Source organism: Rhinopithecus roxellana, chromosome 17 (genome assembly GCF_007565055.1).
Source record: "Rhinopithecus roxellana isolate Shanxi Qingling chromosome 17, ASM756505v1, whole genome shotgun sequence".
Taxonomy (NCBI): Eukaryota; Metazoa; Chordata; class Mammalia; order Primates; family Cercopithecidae; genus Rhinopithecus; species Rhinopithecus roxellana.
Genome location: NC_044565.1, coordinates 30,330,404 through 30,351,398, shown reverse-complemented (window position 1 = coordinate 30,351,398; position 20,995 = coordinate 30,330,404). Strand labels below are relative to the sequence as shown.

General features: G+C 41.0%; 1 pseudogene; it reads left to right on the top strand.

The window, feature by feature from the left end:
- The first annotated feature begins 17,918 nt into the window (after positions 1–17,918).
- Positions 17,919–19,210, top strand: LOC104660569 (annotated as a pseudogene).
- The last annotated feature ends 1,785 nt before the right edge of the window (positions 19,211–20,995 follow it).

Sequence of the window (20,995 nt, the reverse complement as noted above, 5' to 3'; positions counted from 1 at the left end):
GGCAAGTGTCACCTCTGCAGGCAAGTGTTCAAGTGCACATCATTTGAATTTTGTCTCGCTCTTTCGCAACTATTTTCTTGAATAAGATGGTCCATAAAGAATGCACGCTGAACAGTGAACACCAATGACTGGGCAGAGCCACCATAGGTAGGCAACAGGGAATGGCAGGCTGGTCCGCTTCACTCCCACCATCCACCTCCAGAGTTAGAATTGCTTGTGGCTCACAAATTGGTTGAGTACTGAGGAACACCAGGGACTGCAAATGTTCTTATCATTCCCCTCCTGAAGAACAAAGGAGATTTGGGCTACTTTTTAATTCTACCCTCTCAGCTCATCAACACTTGGTTTGCATTAAAATGTAAGAACATTACACTCAACACCCTTCTAATCATCAGAAAGTCCTGCTTTGAAGTTTCCCTGTTTCTCAGCTACTACCCATGACAGATGTTTGCCAGAGAACAACTCAGGGGGCATTTTCTTGCAAGCATTTTGGCTGAGAACGATAACCATTGTGCCACTTAATATTTCAGCAATCTCTGGAGAAATCGGGGAATAGCAGTTACTTATTTATCTCACGTATTGCTCCTTGCTACCTCCCCACCACCACCAGCACGACCTCTGAAGGCACACATTAATTTCACCTCAGTATTTCCATAGCATCAATTAATAAAAACTGACTACATTTTCAACAAACGCACATGTCCTGATAAATGAGGGTCCTGACTTAATTGCTCTGTAAATTAAGAGCTCACCATAGTGACAATAGAGAAGAGTTTTAATATTTAAAAACTCATTAAATTTGTGTACTTTGTGAATAATTAAAGTCACAGGACCACTTTAAGGGGCTAATTTAAGTTTCATTCTTAAACGTATATCACAGATGAGGATAATGCATCTACCAAAAAAAAAAAAAAAGTCAATTTTTTGAATTACTGAATTTGGTTACTTTTTTGGTTCTAATTTGTGGCTTTTTCCTCATCCTTTTTTTTTTTTTCTAAATGACAATGACTGAATTAAAATGTTGCCGTCTGAGGGTTTAAAAGTCAGTTATCTGTTTATACAAAAAAGAACGATCTAAAGGCAAAACACACCTGGTTGGCTTCACCTTTTTTCTTATATATGAACTAAACTTTTTCATTTGCATTTGATTATTTTCATTTGAAGTATGCTCTAATTTGAACTAATCCCCCCCCCCCAGAAAAAGTTCTGTTGTTTTTATGACTTATAGCTGTGTAAAGATCTAAATGTGTAAGTATGTGTGACGATGACAAGACTTGAAAAGATTTGTGCAAACCACAAATCCTGGTGATTACAAAAGGGAGGCTCTCTTGAAAGGGTTCACGTCAAAACCCCTGAATAACCACTAAACACAGAGAGCAGACATTCTTTCCCCTTTAAATCAAAAGTTTGACTTTAAAAGTGATGACTGCTCTAAGAATGAGCTATGATTTTTCCAGCCTGGTGTTCACAGTTGGGAAAGGGTCTAGTTCCGGGTCAACGAGGCTTCTGTGTCATCTTTGTACTTTTCACATCTCTTACTCCTCCTGTCCACATGTCAGTGTTAGTATTGTCATCGATATTTAGTCAATGATTAAGCTGACACTCTTGGTCTGCTCAGTTTTCGGAGATCACTGGACATTTTGAAGTGTGAGCTCTCTGTAGAAGGCAAGCATACGGAACTCCGTCTGGTATTTCTTCCTGGAAATGTACGTACCATTTTTGAAAGAATCACTTTCTTGTGAACTCGATACTTCTGAAAATAAAAATGAAAAAAAAAAAAAAAGCTGGGGCTGGGCCTTAGGGAGGCACTTTGATTAAATTGGAACATTGATCTGTCTTCAAGCAACCCTTAGCAGGGAAAAGAGGTGTCTACCGAAAAAGGAGACAATATTCATAAATCATTGTTTTATTACAGGTTGGAAGAAGTGAAGTGGATTTCCTAGGATGTGGATAGGGGCACACCTATTATTCTTAAAGGAGTATGATCCCAGTTCTTGTCTTTAAAAGAAATAGATGAATGTGGTAGCAATCCAAAGTCTGTGCTCCTGTGCCCTTCTAATAGAAGAAATCATAAAAATGTAGAGAAAAGTAGGTAAGAAATGCACACACAGGATAAAAATGTAAAAGGTAAACTATTTTTTTAAGCTATCAATTCATTATCACAACTGCTGAATGTTCCTCTGTCTTAGACTAAGGGCTATCTTTCCAGAGTTCTCAACTGTAAGAAAACTATTATATTAAAATGCTCTCACAATGAATCCCATGGGATTGGGGAAAGCTATGTTGCAAATGGGATTTTGCACTGTGTGAATTGCCAATCCCAAAAGATTGTGAGATCCTGTGGCTAGGCACAGGTTCTACAATATGTGCATTTGTGAAAAGGGAATGTCATCACTACATATTATTTTTACCTTTGGCAAGAATTTTATAAAATTTCAGAGCATATCACACTCAAAAATACTTCTATAAGGGTGGCAAAATCTAAATGAAATCTCTCTGGATGCCATACTATCATGTGTTTATTAATTTGTTCTCATATTGTTTTTGCTTTATTTGACCTGGAAAATAAATGAAAACTGTAAGTTGCTAGTCCTATAAAATCATCCACCTGTTGAAAGCATAGCATAGCAAATACTGCCATGGACATCGGGGAGGAAAAGGTAAGGTAAAGGAGTGAAACTTAGGAGAACAGATGCCAGAAAAAAAATGCAAGGAAGAAAATAATGGGAGATGGAAGTCTCCTTTCTCTTTTTAGCTTCCATTTTGGATATGAGCAGATGAGAAGGGAAAAGAAATTGATATAGAGAGAAACACACGGTGGAGAATAACCCAAGACAATAATACACAGAGGCACTTGCCCCAATAAAAATGTCATGTCACATGCTAAAGGACAGAGGAAGCACATAATTGCCCATATTAAATTTTCACTTTGTTACAAAGCATTCACTAAAAGAAAATTGGTTAAATCTGACCACATCACTGTCTTAGGAAACCCATTGAAGTCCCTGTTTTACAACTAACATAATGGGCGTGTGGAAATGCCTCCCCATCCACCAGGGGGCAGAAATGAGCCCTTTGAGTGGCCAGAGATCTTTGGACTTCAACTTTGATTTGGAATAGTTGTAATTTGCGTAGCCTTTTCACTCTCAGACATCGCTCTTTCTGTCACTAGGAACATAACCATATAGACATTTCAAAGAAACCTCTTAATTCTGTGAAGCTCTAAACTTCACTCTACCAATAAACTCCCCTACGTGTTTAGTGTGAACTTCCCTACGTTCACACTAAAGAGATGTGATGGAAATGCTGGGACTTACATATGGTGGTCTTCATATTTTGGTGGATTTGTCTTTTGAGGCATGGAGTGCCTGACCTTTGGGTATGCAAGATTCGCTAGCATGTAAACTCTGTCACTATTTCCCAAGAACACAGAAACAGGGCTATTAATAATTTTAATGCTTACCGTTTTATGTAGTATTTTTCTGTGGAAACTACTAAAAAGTCAAATTTGGTGGTGCTTTTCTTGTCTTTTTGGTGGGGAGGGGACCACTTCCTGGAAGGAAGGGGCATGTGTAATATATATAAAGTCACCTTGTGCTAGTCTCATTCAGTTTAGCACCGTATTGCTCAGTGATAATGGCCTTCATCAATGCAAGCATCAAAGTAAGGGTGGCCATTTCAGGAGAACTAAATGTTGGAAATAATTAAAATAACTACAACTGACATATACTCAGGGGAGCCATAAAATGTAGCTTTCTCTGATGTTGTCCAATATCTAGCTGAACTGAAATATAATCCTTTAGCATCTGAACAAGTAAAAAGAAAAAGTCTGGCTTAGGAATTGTCATTGGAGTTGGTTGCTCACCACATTTCTGAATAGTTTATATCTGTTGACCAGCCCTAAGTCCTACTTAACATATGCAATCTGATGAGAGATCACAGTCTGAATTAATTGATGTAAAATGGATTGAGTTTAATTAGCACATCCTTACTATACTGTATTGAAGATGTGGCATTTAAAGAAAACTAGAGCAATATTCAGTAGCACAAACATTATCGTCTACAGAGATTTTAAAGGAAATCATAATAAGAAACATGAAGCCTATTGAACTCCATTAAAAAGCCAAACCACAGGGAGGTAGCCAGTCAGAAAGTATAGCTCTTGGAATTTAGTCTAAAAACCTATGAGGACAGCCATGCTACTATTGCTGAATCACATCTGCCATCACTGATCTTGCCAGAAGATGTAAAGAAAAGAAACCCAGGTGCTTTCAGAACCATCCATTTTTTTTTTTTTTTTCTTTAAAAGTATGGGAAACAAACTCTTGGGAATGCTGGTAGAATTTTCTGGTGGTGATGAGCTCCTCTTGTCCCAAGCTCAGGCTCCCTGGTAATGGACCCCGCTGTACATGCATTCGAATTTCCTCTGTGGTTCACTCTCTGTCCTTTGGAGGCTGTTGTGACAGGGCTGCTCCTTAGTGACTTCCTGGGATAGGCATGACATTGATGAGACACACACTCTATGTATTTTAACACTAACCATGACATTAAAGTGGTAAAATCCATAATAAGTAAATCCAACAGCAACATATACATAAACAAGGTGGCAAATTGCTCAAGCTTTCCTAAAATTATACATCCTTGTACTCAAGAAAACATTTGCTTCATTCAGGGTTTTCCAGTCGTGATCCATCTCACCTCTGTTTCTTCAATGTTCTAACGTCATGAGTAATTTCTGTTTTTTCCTCACTCTTAAAGCTATCCAACCTAGAGTTTGATTATTAATAATTTTGTTTTTCTTTCCAAATAACAGAGAGAAAGTTCCAAGAGTTCTTGTTTGTAAGTTAAAATGATGCTACTGGTTGGGTTTTGGTAGGTCACTTTTTTTGAGTTGTTTTCCAGAATCAGGCTTATACTAATCTTTTAAATTTTTCTCTTACCTAGCCCTGCCTATCTTCCCATCAATGATTCTTTTTTCCAACAATACTAAGTACTAGGTTGTCACTGGGTTTTAGAACAGACTGAAACGAACAGGCGAACTTTGATATGGATATTCATGACCTGGGCTCCAACAGCCCAGTTCTCTATTCAAGGATCGAGCCCAACATCTGATGCCATACACATCTAAGACTTTCTGAAAACATTACACTTTTATTTGGATCTCCATTAGATCCACATAAATGATAAAATATCATATTTCAAAAAGCTATCAATATCATCAAAAATTCATCCTTGAAATTTTTAAAGGTAGCTTTTCTCTCTGGAAGAAAAAAAGAAGCATGTCAAGCCAATTATATGTACAGCTGTCTAATTGCTTGCACATTTGAGGCCAGTAGGAACCAACTGTCACTGCAAGAGACAGACGTAAATCTGGCCCTTGGTGCCTTGAGGACTGACCTGTTCAGATCTGTGGTTCCACAGGCATTTGTATCCAGTATATAGGTGCTGCTGGATTCTTGGTGTTGACATTTTAAGTAGTTTAATATTACCCGAATGAGACAAAATTAAAAAACCCTCAGAAAAGGAAATGTTTTGCTGATCTCAAACACAAATACAGTTTGAACTCCAGTGATGTATTTCAAGGACATAATAGAACCAAAGGTAATGTTCTGATAAAATGTGGACATTTCCACATCCATATTCAAATATGGGTATTTATGATGCATCTTGGAGTCCTTGACATGTAGGGAAGTCCAGGCACCTCCATGACCTCTGAATCAGCTAGGGATAAATAGCTGGAAAATCTATTTTAAGGGTAAAAACTGATGATCAAGAGCTGGGAGCATACGAATAACAACTATCACTCATATAACAGTACTAACGATATTCCTAGGTGTTGTGGTCAGTTCTATGCAAATGATCAGCCGGCAAGGGTGTTTTTCTACATCTAAAAGTCAGATCCCAGTGCAATATTGGGACTTTTTCTTGGGACAGTTTGCTTTTTCTGAAATTGTGGCCTGCCTAGCAGCCTTGCTCACCCTCTCCCCGCATCACATACCCCTAACCCCAGGACTGTGCTTGACATAATGTCTAAACAGGGAGGCTCAGAAGTGGCTATTAAAATTCCAACTCCTCATCATTTATCTTATCTCTGCTTCCTCACTCTTCATCTTTTGGGTTCTACTGTCTCTTCCTTGGACATAAAATTTCTGAAGGAAGCAGTTAGCAGATTATCATCTGTAATTAACTTAAATTCAACGATTTGAGTACTCCCCTTTAATTTTCTGTTGGTGGTGTGATGGAATTCATCACTAATCAATGAATTTCATAAGTATGTGTGTGCATATTTGCTATCACACACAGCATTCTAAACAACATATCATGTAACTCGTGCAGTTTCCAAATCTTGATTATTTAAACAAAAGCAGATTTTACCTCTGCAAATCTTTACAACCAAAAAAGAAAAAAAAAAAAAAAGAAAAGACAAATGGCTTCTTGGTTTCAATCTGGCTTTAATAATTTTCCCTCTGTTTATTTTCCATTAAAAAGAAAGTGGTTACACAATCCAACCTACAGTACAAAATACTTTTAAAAATCTAGAACTTTATTGGCTATAGTGTTTATTAGTTCATATAGTTTTCAATTCATTTTGACTATTCTGACACAAATTGCTATATAACTTCAATTCTGACGCTGGGGAAGGGAACACTGCATCAGTTTCTCAGGATCTCTCTTTCGGCCAGGAATTTCCTCCTAAGATTCACTGATAAAATGTTGATTGCTTAGAAAACAAAGTTGCAATATTCATCACTTTGTGAGCACCATGACAAATTACAGAGCATTGTTGTTTAAATTAAATGTTAAAGTAGGTTAGTCCAGACATTTATAATGGTGCATGTAATTAGCCCAAACCGATGAAACGTCAACAAATTAACTGTTTTTGAAGAAAAAAAAAAAAGTAGTATTCGAAATCGTCCAGTATGAGCACTGGGGCCTTTAAACAAATGATGTCACACAGTCTGGGAGGCTTTGTCGTGTTCAGTAAATTAGCATGGCCTAACCACAGCAGAAAATTTCCTTGAGCTGCAATAAAGACTAAATGCTTTCAGACTCCCATGGTCCTTTGTAGTCATCATTTTAAAGCACTGCCTTAGTGAGCTAAACCTGTAAAGTTTTCTTTTGAGCGGCTGTGAGTTGATTAGATCTATTTCAGCCTAGTAGTGGTAATAGGCTCCTCTCTGCGAAACTGCTTACCCTCTGCTCCCCTGGCAGCTGGAGAGACTGGAATTAATCAGGTCTGCTGGGGACTTCCTCAGCGTCTCCGCAGGCCAGCGACTCTGGAATCATTTACCACAGAATCTGACTGTCAACTCTTTGTCATGTAGGCTTTTGATTATGCTTTCTTTCTCGCTCTCATTTTCCTTCCTTGTTTTTTCAGAAAAAAAAAAAAGGAAATGGGTGAGGGATTATCCTAATGCAGTATTTTACTAGTGACTTATATAGGTATCTCTTATCACCTTTGATCTGCCCTTTAGAAAATATGGGTATGTGTGAAGGTAGTGAGGACTTACTATTAAAATTAAAATTAACTTTATCTTTCTTATTAAGGTATATGTCCAGCCAAAAGATAGGCAGGCACTCATCATAGGTACACTGTCTTTCCATGCGAAAAATATATATTTGGAGATTTCATTTTTGAAGGACCTGTATGATTTCCTTCAGCAGCATCCAACAAAGTACTCTGCCTGTATCCCCAGCTCAAATTTGCCTGTGTTTCAAAATGTGCAGAATCACTACTTAAAACACAAAGCACATTAGCATTCATGGCAAAACACTTCCAAGTATCCATAGAAATTACAAAGAAGCAGATTCAAGTCCACATAAAATCTACCGGTCTAATTTCAGTATTTGATTTTCTCAGTGCAAATATCTTGATAATTGAGTTGTATGATTTTATGCTTAAAATTCAAAGAATAAAATTCCCATAATGTCATAACAAAAATAAACCACCCGAATCAAAGTGCAATTTTACATTAAAAATTTTTATCTTGGGGCAACTTTTTCTCCCATTTAGCAGCCAAGAATATTTTCACTTATTTCGCCACTCTAATTGTTTGACAGGGTTCTCCTTCTAAGGGAAACATATACCCCATAGATAGGGTAGAGACATTTAAATATCTTCTCTAGGGTATAACCATAATAATTATATGTAAATGTTGGGACTTAATGTTTCTAAAATTGTGATACATAATATTCTAGGATAAATGTAATCCTCCGAAAAGTATTTTTGCAAACAATATTTTCTTTCACCTAATTGGTATGAAGGCTGTAATGAGTCAAACAGCAAAATACTGTATATTGTAAATGCCAAGATGTAATGAATACATCAGTATCACATAGCCTGTACCAATAAATGTGTTACTGAAACAGACAACAGACTAAATGTGTTTACCTTATGACATGAATGTCCTGCTTTCTGTATGAATTTTCAGAGCTCTGCAACAAGTTTCAACTGAGGGATTGTGAATTATGTAGGGCTTGTGTACTCTGTATAGAATGCAGCTTTCTCATTTGTTCTCTTCTGACACTGTTTATGTCTGGTTGAACCACAAATAGACATAAATATAGCACCAATTTGAGGGCTCACTTTAGGTGTGTTTGCTGGGTGGAGGGTGTGTGCCTAAACCTTGTTTTATAGGAAGACAGAATGAGAAATTGATGGCCGAGCTCTGGAATAAACGGTGTTAAAGGCAGACAGCTGATTTACATTGCACTGGCATTTTTGGCTTATATATATTATTTAAGAATTATATTGCTGTGGTTGTTGTTTATTTAAAGAAAGGATTCAAGCCTTACTTAAAATCATTCAGACCTAAATGAAGTGGCAGCGCTTTTACTTTATGTCCGGCACTGTCCGGGGGCTCCTCTCCTGTGTCCCTCTGTCTGGTCATGGGCTCCGTCTCCGACTGCCATCTCAACGCTGTCTTCTATTTGGTGGGCAGGATGCCCAGGTACCTCTCAGGGGTCTTCACCTATATTGCTCATTAACCATCCTTCAGAAGGAAAAACCGTCCTGCCACAATGCTCTCTGCTGCCTCGTGGTCCCGGCAAGGCCTGGGGAACGGTGATTTCTCTGCTGCTCTGAGGTGTCCCAGACGTCAGGGCTATAAAGGGATGTTGCTAGGCTAATTTGGCACTGCCCCTTCCAACAATGCAGCATGCACTTGGCAAAATTCAATGAGAGAGAGAGAGAGAGTGCGTGCAAGAGAGCGAGTGAGAGAGCGCTGCTCACTAATTGAGCTATTTAACAGACTGCAGAGCCACCTGGAAGGCAGCCAATCATTACTCAGTGTCTTAATAGTATAGAGACTCTTGAATCATTCCAAGTAAGAAGTTCCACATATTTGTTTGTTTGTTTTATTTTTGTTTGTCTTTTGGGGTGGTGTGGGAAGAGGAAGAGGGTGGGAATAAGAGCATAGAAAGGGGGAAGGGTAAAAAGGGGAGTAAACTGTAGAGCACACGTAAATCCAGATATTGAAGTATGAAAAACCAGTGTGCATTCTAAGACTGGCAAGGAAATACTTTCCAATGCCATAGGAAAGAAAAAGGTTGGGATTTTTTACAGGACTCCATCTTTATATCAAGTTTTTTTTTTTTTTTTTTTCTTTTTCTTTTGGAATGGGTCATCTTCTACCACACTGGCGAATTCTTTTGGCCATTTGTCAAGGGCCATTTTCTGAGAGTGAACTGACTTGTCTCCTACTCTCCTTGTGGGGAGGACTGCAGGCTGGAGCTGCTCACACACCCGCCATCACGGTTCCCTTTGGGGACGGCCCTTGGACAAGGAGGATTTGTTGATTGGCAAGGTGGCTGGAGTGAGAAGAGTCTGCCAAGCCATACCCCTCTTTTCTTTCTAAACTTGGCTCTAAATTTCCCTTTTCCTGGAAGCTTCTGGGACTGCTCCCTCTCAATTTTCTCCTTTCAATTCTTTGTATGCACATTTTATATCCATGTATTCACATGGCGTGCATTACTACTCATTGATTCTTTTCTGAGTCATCGGTGTTGGCTTCATCTTCCTGACCAGAAAGTAAGCCGACTCCATGTGGGGACCATGTCTTCTAATTATTTGATTATTTTTTCCTACAATACTTTCTCTAATAGTGTGCTGTGTGCATTGATTAAGGTTTATTTACCATACTGTGGAGAACGGTGGCTGGGAGATGAAGCTTCCCTTTTCTTAAAATCTTGGCCAAGCCATTAACATTCTCTGTGCCTCATTTTATCAATATTAAGAATAACCACAATGATGCATTTTCAAATGTTCTATGAAAATTAATGGATAATTAATGGCGACATTGCAAGATAGTGATTAAGAGGGCTGGCTCTGGAGCCAGGCTGCCCAGTTTGAATCCTGGATCTGTACTGACTCACTGTTCAATAATTATAATGCTCTAAATTTACCATTCAGTTTTAGGCTTAACAGTTATTGAATGTTTACTCCCTGCCAGCCGCTGGTGACAAGCACTTTATAAGCATTCTTGTACTTCATCATTAGGACATCCCTGTGAAATAGATATGGTTATTAGTCCCATTTTGCAAGCAAGGATAAGCGCTAACCTAGCTCTTGGGATTTAGTAGGCACTCAATGACTTTAGCAAAGTTAAAGTCATTGGATAGATTCAAAGTTTTGTTAAAAGCTAAAATGAGAAGAGAGAATACCCTTAACTCTCATTTCTCCAATCTCCCTTCACTTGCTCTGGGCCTGTACGCTACGAGGCGACGCAAAACTGGCACAATGTAAATTCCGCCATGAGCACAGTTTACAGTGAAGGCAGAAATAAACAAAGTGAAGCCTGCCTCATGTTCTCGCCAACCCTGCTTTTCTCGTTCACTACACTCCTATTTTAATGTCCCAGCCAAGGGCCCCTAAAAGGGTTTTACCACTGAGATTGGCTTCTCCTCAAACTGTCAGAACTATTGCCAAGTGTTACTGTCAAATAGTGGCACATCTTCTCCCTCTCAGAATTCTGAGATTCTCCATGGCTTCGAAAAAAGTACATTTGTATGTGTATGTGTTGTTTGTGTTTCTGTGTGTGTGTGCTCTCAGACACTGGTCTAATGTATCAATGATTATGTCAGTGACTGAGCGTGTCTGAACACCGAACACACACCGTTAATGAATCTAGGATTTCAGGAGCAGTAGCTGTACCTTATAAATGCTAAAAAAGTATTTTCCATCCAAAATGGAAAAAGTATTTTCCATTTTGATGCATGACCCCTCTTTGAATATTGCAATTATTCATTTGAAATGTAAGTAACATTTTAATTTTCATTATTAAAAGAGAATGCAGTTCATTTTATTCCTGAGTCACTGGATTCTGTTTCCTAAAATTTCTAAGGTATCTAATATCAGAACTTTTAAGGTCTAAAATTGTTTTTAAATGTTCCCACTGTTATTAAATTTTTTTAAAAAACTTACTCTATGAGGTTGAAAGGCAATTAGGAAAATCCCACAGCAATTGGGCATTAGATACAAAGTATATGCACAATAATAAATGTTGATTATTTTTGATATTTACACAAGAACATTTCCTGGAATAATTATATCCTCTACTTACTGACCATTTACTGGTTCATTAAATACTAATAATAGCTGAAGGAAGAGATACAGTTTCCATTTTACAAATGAAGACAATAAAGCTGAGGTAAACAATTCCAACTGTTCAGGCCACATATTTGATAGGTGTCAGAGCTCATTTCATACATGGGCTTTCTGACTTCCGTCTGCGCCTTTTAATGGCTGTGCTATTTGCCATCCAAGTCTCACAGTGAACGCATTAGAAACTCACATTTTGTGTATAAACTAGCATGGGGTCAGATTATGCACCCCAGCTAAAACACAGGATATCTAATTGAGCTTGGATTTCAGATAAACAACAAATAACATTTTGGTAGTATGTTTAGTAGCATGTTGCATAGGACATATTTACACCAAAGTTAGTCATTGTTTATCTGAAATTCAAATTTAACTGGGTGTCTAGTATTTTCATTTGCTAAATCTGGCAACCCTAGTCTGAATATACTCAGATAAAAGAGTGGTAAAGTAGATGATGTCTGTCTCAGCCTCCCTGAAATTTCCTTTTGTGTTTAAAAGGGGGTCTGAGTGATGACTGCCTCTTTTACTGGTTACTCTTCTTTCTTGCTCTGACTTACTGCGATAAAGCCTCTGAGTTCCCCTAGTATCAGAGGCAGCATCTCTGCAGCTGGGAGCTATAGAGGGCTGTCCCCTGCTGCTGAGGCCCATGGAAGGCCCCACAGTGTCCCCTGTCCTCCCAGGATGTGTACTTTGGTGGGTGTAGTGACTGGGCCAGCCATGCAAATGATTCTCGATTCTCCTGACAAAGTTGTTGCACTGTCATTGCCTGTAGAGACACAGTGAGGGGACCACTTGGAGTTCTTACCTTGCAGCCTCATACCCCAGGTTTCAGCCAGGAGTCACTGAGGACTGAGCAGTAGAAAAATTTGAGTATTAAGCAGCATCCTCTGCTCAGATGATCTGTCCTTCCTGCCACAACCCGGAAGACACTTGTCCCATCCCCATAGCCTGCTCCAGCTTTTGTGTGAAGAGGTCTCACCCAGCAGCCCCACAGATGTGTCTGGACATGTCAAGCATTCAATGGCCTGGAGTTTATGCTCAGGGATTAATAATGCTAATGATAATAACTGTAATCACGATAGAATACTCTTTTCACTATGATTGAAATTTCACTATGATTGTAGCTTGTTCATATTGAAACAGGTTGTTACAACCTGTTACAGAGATTCAATCATAGTGAAAATCAGTGGTATTCTAATTCTATCCTTATTATTACAGTCATTATTATTAGCATTATTAACCCCTGAGCATAAACCCCGGCCTGTTACAACCCCAGGGTTGAAATCTCCTAGGAGACTGCCCTCAATGAAATCTCCTATGAGACTGCCCTCAATGTATTATTTCTTTTTTGAGGGTTGGGGGCTCTTCTCTATCTTACTGAGCAAAGACATTGTATGGATGAAGGGCTGTTCACTGTGTTTTCTTTCTTTCTTTCTTTTTTTTTTTTTTGTGAGAATAAATAAGCATCAGATATGATTCTCCAAGGTACAGACCAAAAAGGACACACGAAAGAGGCTGTGGAAAATCAGGCAAGCAGAGGTGTACAGCTAGCTCTTGCAGTTATCATCTGTGCGACTTTAGATGAGTTACATTACTAGTGCTCTAAGTGTGCCCCAAGGCATCTCCAGTGATTCCTGAGCATTTGGGAAAATCGACATTCGTGACTTGATACAAACTTTCAGGAATTCCATCAGAGCTGACTTAATCCCTGAGAGAGTCATACCCTCACTTACTTTGCAATCCTTAGGAGAAATCCTGGAATACGTAGAACACAAAACCTACCCCAGGTTTCCTCACAACCTGCCAGTGATCTAAGTACTCTGGCAGCGAGGTCTAGCCCCACACTGGTCTCGTTGAGAACCACATTCTGGGATGAGTGTCACTGGGTGTGTGGGAAAGAACACAGCTGCGTTGCATTGAAGCTAGAGAGTTCTTGTCAGTTCAGTGACGTCAGGCAAGTGCTGAGCCTCAGTTTCCTCAACTGTAAGTGCTAGATGATGCTTGCTTCCTAAACACCATTGTGACAACCTGTTACAGAGCTTTAATCATAGTGAAAATTAAGAGTATTCTAATTCTATCTTTATCACAGTCATTATTACTAGCATTAGCATTAGAATTCCACCAGCATAGGTATGGAGGCTACTTGTATACACGTTAGCAAATCTTTTGTAGAACCTCTTCTTCAGAGCTGTTGTGGCCATCGGTGGCTGCTAATATCACGTGACTATTGAGCACTTCAAATGTGCTGTAGATGTAAAATGCACGCTGAATTTTGAAGACAGTGCAAAAATTAGAATTTACAGCACCACATTAATACATGTTATGTTGTTATATGTTAAAATGACAATAATTGGAAAGTATCGGGTTAAATAAAATATATCGTTAAAGTTAACTTCACCTGTTTCTTTTTATTTATTTTGAATGCAGCTACCAGAAAATTGAAAATTCCATATGTGGCTCCCATTTGCGACTTACCTTGTATTTCGATTGGAAGTGCAGCTCTATTAGAAAGAATATAATTCCATTGAGCCCTTTTCTTTTTACTCAAAAATTTCCTCTTTGTATTCTAGGGAGACTTTGTTCTGTACGATATATTCTTTTAAATATTGTTTTTGTCCCTCTGAATATAAGAAGGCAGAACTAGCAAGGATAATACATGTAGGTGGGGCCAAAAGAAATGATGAGAACAAAATTCACTCTATGAAGAAAAGTGCAATATTCATCTAAAACGTTTTTAAAGCTTTTAACCTGACCAAAAATTCACATCAGGATGTGCTTTTGATTCTGACATGGCAAGAAACCTTCAATATAAAAGACAAATTGCAAAGGGTACCAAATGGGATGACAGCACCTGGACATTTGCTAAAATATTTGAAGAGTTTTCGTATTGGCTCAGCTACTGAATTTTCATAGAAAAATAATCTAATATAGCATATGTATGATTGTGTGATTCCCAATTAAAATATTCAAGGTCTGCATTTGTGAGCCAAGATCCAATACCTTTTCCAAGTTTTACAGAAAAGTGGAGAAAACCTGGAAATGCTTGATACATATTACACAGTATAAATAGGTGCTACAATTTCCCTTTATTTACTAGGAATGTGAAATCTGGAGAAGCAGTTTTTTTTTTTTAAATAAACAGGAACACTACAATTATTTTTCTGCTTCACCTCTTTGCTCTGTGCAATGCTGTTGAACTTGCCCTTTTAAAGATTAATCAAAGTCTGCATTTACAATTGGTTTAAGACTGTCACTATAATTTTGAGCTCATGTAATGTGAGAGGAATTAATTTGATTAAAACAAAATTAAACCATGTGTAATTTACAATAGCAGAACACATTTGCAGGCTTCCTCGTGACGTGGCTAGCGTTGGAAGACTTGCCAGGGGAGTGGTTTAGAATTAGACAGAAGGGGGCCAGGCGCAGTGGCTCACGTCTGTAATCCCAGCACTTTGGGAGGCAAAGGTGGGTGGTTCACAAGGTCAGGAGTTCGAGACCAGCATGGCCAACATAGTGAAACCCCGTATCTGTTAAAAATACAAAAAATTAGCAGGGTGTGGTGGCAGACGCCTGTAATCCAAACTACTCGGGAAGTTGAGGCAGGAGAATCGCTTGAACCCTGGAGGCGAAGGTTGCAGTAAGCCGAGATGGTGCCACTGCACTCCAGCCTGGGCAACAAGAGCGAGACTCCGTCTTGGGGGAAAAATAAATGACTTAGATAGAAGGTTCTATACGGGCGCCCGCCACCACCCCTGGCTAATTTTTTGTATTTTTAGTACAGATGGCGTTTCACTGTGTTAGCTAGGATGGTCTCGATCTCTCGACTTCGTGATCCACCTGACTCAGCCATCCCAAAGTGCTGGGATTACAGGCGTGAGCCACTGCGTCTGGCCAACTTGCATTTTCAGTGACAGCAAGCTTTCAGCTGGGAAGTGAGGCACTCAATGCTACGTGGCTGTGACCAAGCATTTTGCTGCAACATTTTATACTGTCATAATTATCATGTTTTATTAAAAATCTTAAAAAAGAAGTAATATAATTGAGAGAAACACAGCTCTTTCATTAGCCACTCTTCAACCTCATGGAATGGGTCCAGTTTTGCTTTTCCTCTTCTTTTCTCAAAAGAGAAAAATCTTTTTCTTTATCTTTTTTCTTTTCTTTCTTTTTTTTTTTTTTTTGAGATAGAGTCTTGCTTTGTCACCCAGGCTGGAGTGCAGTGGCGCAATCTCGGCTCACTGCAACCTCTGCCTCCTGGGTTCAAGCGATTCTCCTACCTCAGCCTCCCGAGTAGCTGGGACTACAGGCATGTGCCACCACGCCCAGCTAATTTTTTGTATTTTTAGTAGAGACAGGTTTCACCTTGTTAGCCAGGATGGTCTCGATCTCCTGACCTCACGAGCCGCCCACCTTGGCCTCCCAAAGTGCTAGGATTACAGGTGTGAGCCACCATGCCCAGCCCCTCTTCTCTTCTTTCATTTCTCTGGGTAGGCCTAGTCTTTTGAGTTTGAGACAGGGTTGGGGGTAGGGATAAGAGTGTCAGAGGTATTCTTTCACACATGGTTGTCCATTGGTGCTAGGGAGATGGTCCTGGTCTCACTCTTGGCTCGGTCTTGTTTTATCTGATGCTGGTGGTCTCTTCTGATGCACTGGCCTCTGCATAGAAGATACGAGGGTTTCTTTAGGGTGGCCCTCTGCTGAGAACTCCTTCAAAGGGAGGAAGCCCCTTGGGCCCTTCTAGTGCTCCATGCTTTCATTCAAAACTCTCTTGGGGAAGGGTCTCCCCTCCTTTTATCCCTGTATTCCTACTATGGAGTCATGTCCAATACTAAATTCCTTTTTTTTTCCTGCCTCTGAGGACGGAGGAAACTAGGGAAAGTTATATCCATGTCTACTCTGCTACCAAAGGTTATTTCCACAGTCCTTCCCACCTCAGAAACTGCTAGACCAGGTGTAGACACTAGTCTTGACTGTCTCTACGCCCTTTACAACCAGAATATACTGTCAGATTTCCTTGAGGGCACCTTCATTGACTCCTGCCCAGTGGTTGGCCTGTATGACTTGCATTTTCTTTTTTTTAACTTTTTTTTTTTTTTTTTTTTTGAGACTGAGTCTCGCTCTGTCACCCAGGCTGGAGTGCAGTGGCGTGATCTTAGCTCACTGCAACTTCTGCCTCCTGGGTTCACGCCAGTATCCCGCCTCATCCTCCCGAGTAGCTGGGACTACGGGCGCCCGCCACCACCCCTGGCTGATTTTTTGTATTTTTAGTACAGATGGCGTTTCACTGTGTTAGCTAGGATGGTCTCGATCTCTCGACTTCGTGATCCACCTGCCTCGGCCTCCCAAAGTGCTGGGATTACAGGCGTGAGCCACTGCGCCTGGCCAACTTGCATTTTCAGTGACAGCAAGCTTTCAGCTGGGAAGTGAGGCACTCGTGTCCCCTCCTCATAGACACTCCTCATCAAACCACAGGGTCTCATAAAGCCCCATTTATTTGACTACGGAGAAGAGAGGGAGACCCCTTTTCAGTCCTGACACTGCAGGTCTATGAGGCCCCAACTGCTCTTCCATCCTTCTCCACTCTGCAGTCCTCTTATATAAACTGGGAAGGAGGGGATGGTCACTGGAGTGGTAGCAGGGGTGGCTCTGCCTAGTGCTTAACAGAGGACAGTATTTGGCCGTATATATTATATATTTTATCATTTGTCAGTTTAGAGTCTTAGAGTATATTCCGGCTCAAAATAAAAAATGTCAGCTCATTATTTAGTGGATGTACTTTAGGAAATCATCAGTACCATTTATCAGATATTTTTATTTTCCTGTTAGGCACTTGGTAGCATTGCATTTCTTTACCTTCTTGGAGTTAGGTAAGGCCATGTTTTAGCCAGTAATTATTTTATATTGGGAGGGAAGCTTTAAGAGCTTGAATGTCATTTACTTGATTCCCGTGTTCGTATCTACTGACGGTGGAAGAATATATCCAAATGGAGCCTCCATTAGGCCAGGTCTTCATGTGTTTGGGATGAGTCAAGCCTCCCTGTGGTCTTTGTGTTGAATATGTGGTGTGAGCGGGAAACATATTTTGTGTGTGTGAAAAGCCACACAGATTTTTGAGTGATCTGTCACTGCAGCAAAATCTAGCTTAGCCTGACAAATACAATGTTGTTGCAATTAACATTGTTGAGCAGCCAGCTCAGAAGCTGATCAGGACTAGAAAATGCAGATCCGCCCTGCCCAGTGCCACCTGCCCCATGCCTGTCCCTTCTCGGAGGCCCAGCCCCTTTTGTCTGTGTCCATCACACTGTGTGGAAGCGTTGCCAGCATGTCTAACAAACTGTCCTATAAAGTTGCTGACATCGACCTGGCCGCCTGGGGACACAAGGCCCTGGATATTGAGGAGAATGAGATGCCGGGTCTGATACATGTGTGGGAGCTGTTTTCGGCCCCCAAGCCACTGAAGGACACCCATATCGCTGGCTGGCCATATGTGACGGTGGAGACAGCCGTCCTCACTGAGACCCCTTGTCTTCCTGAATGCTGAGGTACAGTGGTCCAGCTGCAACACCTTCTCCACCCAGGACCAGGTGGCGGCTGCCGTTGCCAAGGCTGTCATTCCAGTGCATGCCTGGAAGGGTGAAATAAGCAAGGGGTACCTGTCATGCATCCAGCAATCACTCTACTTCAAAGACGTGCCCCTCGACATGATTCTGGATGATGGTAGTGACCTCACCAACCACATCCACACCAAGTACCCACAGCTCTTGCCGGGCAGCCAAGGCAACTCCGAGGAGACCACCACCGGGGTCCACAACCGACACAAGATGATGGCCAAGGGGATCCTGAAGGTGCCTGCCATCAACAACTCCATCAGCAAGAGCAAGTTTCACAGCCTCTAAGGCTGCCGGGGGTCCCTCATAGATGGCATCAAGAGGGCTACAGACGTGGTGATTGCCAGCAAGGTAGTCATGGTGGCAGGCTATGGCGATGTGGGCAAGGGCTGTGCCCAGGCCCTGTGGGATTTTGGGGATGCCTTCATCGTCACCAAGATTGGCCCCATCAACTCCCTGCAGACTGCCATGTAGGGCTATGAGGTGACCGCCATAGACGAGGCCTGTCAGGAGGGCAACATCTTTGTCACTGCCACAGGCTGTGTTGACATCATCCTTGGCCAGCACTTTGAGCAGATGAAGGATGATGCCATCGTGTGTAACCCTGGCCACTTTGACATGGAGATCAACGCCAAGTGGCTCAATGCGAACCCCGTGGAGAAGGTGACCATCAAGCCCCAGGTGGCCAGGACTGGCTGAAGAGCGGCACGGCACCATCCTCCTGGCTGAGGGTCAACTGGTCAGCCTGGGCTGTGCCATGGGCCACCCTGGCTTCGTAATGAGTGACTCCTTCACCAACTAGGTGATGGTGCAGATTGAGCTGTGGACCCACCCAGACAAGTACTCTGGTGGGATTTACTTGCTGCCCAAGAAGCTGGATGAGGCAGTGGCTGAATCCCACCCGGGCAAGCTGAATGTGAAACTCACCAAGTTGACCAAGAAGCAGGCCCAGTACCTGGGTATGTCCTGTGATGGCCCCTTCTAGCCAGATCACAACCGCTACTGAGAACCGTGCCTGCCCTTCACCTTCCAGCTGCTGCCCTTGCCCAGGCCCCGCCTCTCCTCTGTAAGAGCAAATGGCACCAACTTTGGGAGTGGTTTGTCAGTGTCCACCATAGACTCCCTGGTGCTGGTCACGCAGTTTTTGGCCTCTGCTGCACCCCTCATATCGTTCTAAGTGTGGCAGGGGGAATTGAAAGACCCCTCCTCAAGCCCTGGTAAGGATGGTGGTACAAGGGACACAGCCACAGGGAACCGTGAGTTCAGTGGTCTTGGAACTGCTCACTAAGTCAGTCTTTCCTAAGCCTGGAAATTGGTAGTGGAGTCACAAAGCCTATGTACCTTACCACCTAGACCTTCACCTGGCCTGTGGATTTATACCCGTGTGCTTGGTTCAGTGGTTCCTCAGCCCATGACAGAGGGAAGGAGCTATATTCAAAGGCAAGGAGGAACTGTTTGAATTTTCCTGAGAGCCTGGCTTGGTGCTGGGCCTTCTCTTAACCCTCATAACAATGAGATTGGTACTTTTAGTCTCTATTTTACAGGCGTTAGAATAGACCGTTAAGGGACAACTGAGAAAGGACAGAGAAGGGACAGCCAGAGGTTGAGAGGGGCCAGAAAAACACAAAGACAGCATATATCTGCCATCATTTTGTAACAGGAGGGTTCCTATCACAACCCTGGGTCCAAAACAGAGTAATCTGATTTATAATATTTATATAATGTTTATAATCTTAAATAAAGCAGGAAGGTAAGTAAATAAAAATCTTGGTGCCTAAAATAATTTTGAGGCTCTATTTTATAAATAATCCACTGCCAACAATGTATGGTATGAATAAGGGGGTATAGTCACATACCAATAAAACATTGAGAAGATGCTGCAGTGTGTGGGCTGCAGGTAACTTGCAGTGTGAGGGCTGCAGGTAACCCCTTGGGCTTGAAAGAATGAGTAAAGAGGGAACTCTTGTCTTTTCAGACATGTCTCTTGTAAATAACCTTTTTTTAACCTAATCTTAGACTGTCATTTAATAGATGAATTTAACTAATTTATAATTAAAAAAAAAAAAAAAGAAGAAGAAGATGCAGATCTTCTCTATGTGAGATGCTAACAGGTACCCAGACTATGCCTAACATCCTTCTTAGAAGAGCAAAAACATGTGCAAAGGAAATTGACAGCAATGGAGTCAAAGTCACACAGGTGGTAAGTTACAGTCTTTACAAGATATCTGTCTGATGCTTTGCATATCCAGGTTTACATTTTCTGCCCTTGCCATATTTTCTTCAAAGTTATTTCTGTGATGAATATAAACTTATAATAATTTAATTATTAGCTACTATTAGTAATTTTTTTCAGTTGATCTATGTTGCCTTTAAGGAGCTGCATTTATGATTATGGTTTCTTTACTGAATTCTGGTAGCAAGTAATAAACACGTCCATGTTTGTAAACAGAGCAAGTTGGATTTTGAGGGGATGAATATGTGATGATCTAATTGGCCTCAAGGCAGTCAGAGATATAGCTTGGCAAGCAAGCCAGTGGAGGTAACGTCTCCCACCGTGGAGTCAGAGCAAATACCGCTCTTTGCATAGCACCATATTGAATGTATTTGTACTAAGTACATATCTAAGCGATTATGCATGGAAATACCCTAAATCATAATCTTTCCCCTGTAAAAAGTGATTTAAACAGTGACATGGATATATTTTTCAAAGCACACTTGAGAGAAGGAAATTGTGACCTGCTCAGCTGTGTTTCTGCATTCTCAGGTTGGGCTACCAGGGATCTGCTGGGCT